Source organism: Macrobrachium nipponense, chromosome 11 (assembly GCF_015104395.2).
Source record: "Macrobrachium nipponense isolate FS-2020 chromosome 11, ASM1510439v2, whole genome shotgun sequence".
Lineage (NCBI taxonomy): Eukaryota > Metazoa > Arthropoda > Malacostraca > Decapoda > Palaemonidae > Macrobrachium > Macrobrachium nipponense.
This window is the reverse complement of record NC_061087.1, coordinates 3,267,572-3,273,641: the sequence shown is the minus strand read 5'-3', so window position 1 is coordinate 3,273,641 and position 6,070 is coordinate 3,267,572.

Below are 6,070 nucleotides of genomic sequence, written 5' to 3'. Positions count from 1 at the left end.
TGGTATAAAAAAATGAGGAGGTTCTCAAGAGTAGGAAAGTAAAAAAAATCAAACATTCGTACAGTAAATTTTCTATTTCTTTTTTTTTTTCCCAGGTATACAAACAAGATCATTTTTACGTAAGAATATTTTTCAGCGGCGACCTAGAATTGGCTGTTGAAAGCTGGTAAGAAGATAGTTAACTGGTTAAGGTGGGTGAGTGGGGGCTAACCCCCCAATTCCCTCACTTGCCGTTAATCCCTCGGCATCACGGACTCAGTGGCGTCGTTTTGGGGAGGCTGGGGTAAGGGGTGCTTGCCCCACTCAGGACACTGACGGCTCCCCCAAGACTTGGTTTGCCCCCTCCTAGTCTTTGAAATAATAATAATAATAATAATAATGAAGTCCATGGATCTGGCTCAAAAACTTCAAGGCCCTACACCCACGAATAGCAGAACAACTCCAGCATTGTATCTCAAATCACCAAGCACCCAAATGGATGACCACAGGAGAACATCCTTAGTACAAAAGACAAGAGTAAGGGAAATATAGCCAGTAACTACAGGCCTATCACCCTGCCTACCCAATAATGTGGAAGTTACTAACAGGTATCATCAGTGAAAGGCTATTCAATTACCTAGAGGAGACAAACACCATCCCCACCCCCACCAACAGAAAGGCTGCAGAAGGAAGTGTAGGGGCACAAAAGACCAGCTCCTGATAGACAAAATGGTAATGAAAAACAGTAGGAGAAGGAAAACCAACCTAAGCATGGTCATGGATAGACTATAAGAAAGCCTTCGACATGATACCACACACATGGCTAATAGAATGCCTGAAAATATATGGGGCAGAGGAAAATACCATCAGCTTCCTCAAAAATACAATGCGCAACTGGAATACAATACTTACAAGCTCTGGAATAAGACTAGCAGAGGTTAATATCAGAGAGGGATCTTCCAGGGCGACTCACTGTCCCCACTACTCTTCGTAGTAGCCATGATTCCCATGACAAAAGTACTACAGAAGATGGATGCCGGGTACCAACTCAAGAAAAGAGGCAACAAAATCAACCATCTGATGTTCATGGACGACATCAAGCTGTATGGTAAGAGCATCAAGGAAATAGATACCCTAATCCAGACTGTAAGGATTGTATCTGGGGACATCAGGATGGAGTTTGGAATAGAAAAATGCGCCTTAGTCAACATACAAAAAGGCAAAGTAACGAGAACTGAAGGGATAAAGCTACCAGATGGGAAAAAGCAACATCAAACACATAGATGAGACAGGATACAAATACCTGGGAATAATGGAAGGAGGAGATATAAAACACCAAGAGATGAAGGGGACACGATCAGGAAAGAATATATGCAGAGGAACTCAAGGCGATACTCAAGTCAAAACTCAATGGAGGAAATATGATAAAACCGCCATAAAACACATGGGCAGTGCCAGTAATCAGATACAGCGCAGGAATAGTGGAATGGACGAAGGCAGAACTCCGCAGCATAGATCAGAAAAACCAGGAAAACAAATGACAATACACAAAGCACTACACCAGAGCAAGTACGGACAGACTATACATAACACGAAAGGAAGGAGGGAGAGGACTACTAAGTATAGAGGACTGCGTCAACATCGAAAATAGAGCACTGGGGGGGGCAATATCTGAAAACCAGTGAAGACGAGTGGCTAAAGAGTGCATGGGAAGAAGGACTAATAAAAGTAGACGAAGACCCAGAAATATACAGAGACAGGAGAAAGACAGAAAGAACAGAGGACTGGCACAACAAACCAATGCACGGACAATACATGAGACAGACTAAAGAACTAGCCAGCAATGACAATTGGCAATGGCTACAGAGGGGAGAGCTAAAGAAGGAAACTGAAGGAATGATAACAGCGGCACAAGATCAGGCCCTAAGAACCAGATATGTCCAAAGTACGATAGACGGAAATAACATCTCTCCCATATGTAGGAAGTGCAATACGAAAAATGAAACCATAAACCACATAGCAAGTGAATGCCCGGCACTGGCACAGAACCAGTACAAAAAGAGGCATGATTCAGTGGCAAAAGCCCTCCACTGGAGCCTGTGCAAGAAACATCAGCTACCTTGCAGTGATAAGTGGTACGAGCACCAACCTGAAGGAGTGATAGAAAACGATCAGGCAAAGATCCTCTGGGACTATGGTATCAGAACGGATAGGGTGATACGTGCAAACAGACCAGACGTGACGTTGATTGACAAAGTCAAGAAGAAAGTATCACTCATTGATGTCGCAATACCATGGGACACCAGAGTTGAAGAGAAAGAGAGGGAAAAAATGGATAGTATCAAGATCTGAAAATAGAAATAAGAAGGGTATGGGATATGCCAGTGGAAATCGTACCCATAATCATAGGAGCACTAGGCACGATCCCAAGATCCCTGAAAAGGAATCTAGAAAAACTAGAGGCTGAAGTAGCTCCAGGACTCATGCAGAAGAGTGTGATCCTAGAAACGGCTACATAGTAAGAAAAGTGATGGACTCCTAAGGAGGCAGGATGCAACCCGGAACCCCACACTATAAATACCACCCAGTCGAATTGGAGGACTGTGATAGAGAAAAAAAAAAAAATAAATAAAAATAAAAAAAAAATAATAATAATAATAATAATAATAATAATAATAACAGTAAAATACACTCCAAGGTGAATCTTATATGGCTCTGAGCATAATCTTTATTCAATTATGACAAACTCAGTGTTCAAAGAAGGGTAATAAAATGGAAAATCTCGAGCACTGTCGGTCAGAATTGAATGCTCTAGAGTCTAGACATTCATAACATTTGAAGAAATGTCATATAACGCTACCAGTAAGTTAGGTATTATTCTCAAGGCTTCCTACGTCTACAGATACGATGGTATCAATGATGCATCGCCAGATCTTTTGTCATATCAGTATGGGAAAATTTCTCCCACATGGTTGTCAGGCAGCCCTCTGAGATCTATATATTGTAACCAGAGTAGCTCAAAAATGGTTCCTACTTTTTCCCAACAAATGCAGCATGATTAAGACCAGACAGCTTCTGTTATTACCCATAGTACAGCACCCCAAACAGTGGATGCTATTCGTTTGACAGAGTATTAAACTCCAAAATCTGTTGAGTGTGAAATGGTCTTCCATGTCGACGATTAAAATTTTAATGGCAACTGTAATGTGTTGTTTGATTTCCGATAGTTTTTTCAGTCATATACTGGTTTGTTAGTTTTACCTTTATCTATTCATTTACGGTATTTCCAATATATTATGTTTCTCCCTTTTCTCCCATGTGTAAACTCAAGATGTAAGAAGAAAGGTGTTACTGCGCAGGCTGCCGGGAGGATGGATTGCTCAGTGACGTCACATGCTCACTTGGGGTTCTGCTGAACATTTTTTTATACGACTTACTGGCGACGCCTTGAGTACATAGCATTGTTTTCTTAATATTAGAATCATTTCTTCATAAACTTACACATAAAATATAAGCTGAATATTGGAGAAATGGAAACCAAATAAAAGGCATTTAAGAAAATAATACTTAATTTATATTTCATCTAGCACTCCATATTACGTACTGTCTTAATTCTATCAGATGTTTATAAAAAAGATTATTATCTTTATTTCGCAATGTTTGTTTCCCTTTTAAGTTTAAATTTTCAATCTGAAATAAATTCTGCGTGTAAAAAAATAACAAATTATATCCTCAGGAACATCAGCATTTTTGTCCTTGTAAATATCGAGACTGGGTACTGCCATGACTCCCGACTTCAACGGTTCTCCATGGAAAATTTGTGAATAACACTTCCACGTGTTGCAGATCGGTAAGAAATTGTTTAGGTCTAGATAATATGTTTCTTTTTACATATGAGATCAAATCCTCACTTGTTCCATCTAAATCAGCGAACTAGTCCCAAGAATCCTTCCAAATAACTTAAAGACTCATTTTCTATCACGGATTCTGGATCTCCTCCATTAAATTTCCTATGACATCTTCCGATCTTCCTCATTCTCAATCTCATCGGTTACAGGTAGGATATATATATATATATACATATATATATATATATATATATATATATATATATATATATATATGTATATATATATATATATATATTATATATAGTAATGTGAATAAAAACGGAGTAAATTTGTAAATCTCTCTCTCTCTCTCTCTCTCTCTCTCTCTCTCTCTCTCTCTCTCTCACACACACACACACACACACACACTTCCCTTCCTTTACCAAACTAACGAAATCAATTTATTAAAATTTTTCCTCTCTCTTGCTCTCGTGTGGACTAGCATTTTCTCTTTGTAGTTAGTCTCAACAAACATAGGTCTAGGCCTAATTCATGGTTTATTTGCATTATGAAACAAATGGAAGATATTACATACCGTATATGCTCTTTAATTCAGTCTTATCACTCTTAACCAGTCAAAATTTACTAGCATCAGTAATAGAACGGGAGATATATTTATACACTTTAATTGATAGACGTATTCATATAAGCCTATAGACTATGTATTTACCCACAATTTTATATGTAACAGTTGACGAAACCAAACTAGAGTCTAGATGTTAAATACCTGAATCAACAGTGGCATTATCAATTTTCTAGCATTTTCAGGGCAGTAGTTATAAGCAAGTCATGATCGAGGTTCCTTGCATAATCTCTGTATTGAAAATGAAACGAACACAATTTTGCGTTTTTTTGGTGTTTTTATATGGTCACCTTTGCAGATGTTCTCCCATTTCCTAAACATTTCGCGATCTTTAGGAAAACGGTAAAAACTAAGTTTTAACGCATACATTATCCCTTTCTGTGTTTACAGCATCCATAAATAGCACATGTCACCACGGCAATAACGTACAAGATTCCTAAAATCTCAAGAAATGTCACAAATTCGTGAAAACTCCCTAGCTCTTCCCACATTGCTAGGGGAGGAAGTTACCATGTGACGTGACTGACGTCGTGCTGGAGAGTTGAAAAATCGTCCTCTGCCTAACTCACCTTATTTTCTAACATCTTGCGTTAACTATTTTGTAAACAGTTGTTTTCTAGTTTCCTACTTTTTATCATTTTAAAATAAATGTTAATTGATTTTTTTTAGTATTAAATGTAAATAAATGCACCACATTCCGCTTATAGTTAGCTTTTATCGCGATAACCAAGGTCTATACACCTTGGCGAAAACGATAAGCTCGTATAAGTTTTTTTAAGACGAGATCAGCTCACAAAATTTACCGGCAAATCCTCCCAGAATTTAATACACAGTATTTTCATGGCCTATTCAATCAAAGTTTTCACAACAGTGAAATTCGTATACAATTAACATATTGTGTATTTTGTGAGATTAATTGGCAACAATGCCCATGTAGCTTACTCTTGCTTACATACAAGTTGGGGCCATCGTAACCTTGCTCCGAAATAGGCTCATACGCTCGCGCACATCATATATATATATATATATATATATATATATATATATATATATATATATATATATATATATATATGTGTGTGTGTGTGTGTGTGTGTGTGTGTGTGTGTGTGTGTGTGTGTGTGTGTGTGTGTGTGTGTGTGTGTGATAAATTCAAGTTTAATGTGGATAGGCCATGACTCTACATTGATGGTCACTTCACCACTTTTGTAGGGTGAAAGTGCTTAATATCACTTTAGCAGTGACGCGTACTTTACTTTTTACTGTATCCTGTGCAAACGCTGTTTGTTCTGTTAATTTTGGATACTTTAGTACTTACATCGATTACTATCTAGTATATTCTTCAATTCAAGATTCTTATATAGGTACCAATGTTAATTCAATTACACTAAATCACTTGCTGTGGATGAAATTTGCTTTGAAAAACACACTTTACAAAAGGGAATATTCATCTTATTCCATCGGATGATTCCCTTCAATTGGTAATTTTGTATCTTTGCTAGATATTTATCGAAATTGCCAACTATTGCAAGAAAATTAGTAAAAAATAAAAAAAAAATCAGTATCATGCCTACTGAGAATTAGGGGATGCACAAGAGTGGGAATTATAGGAGGTGCC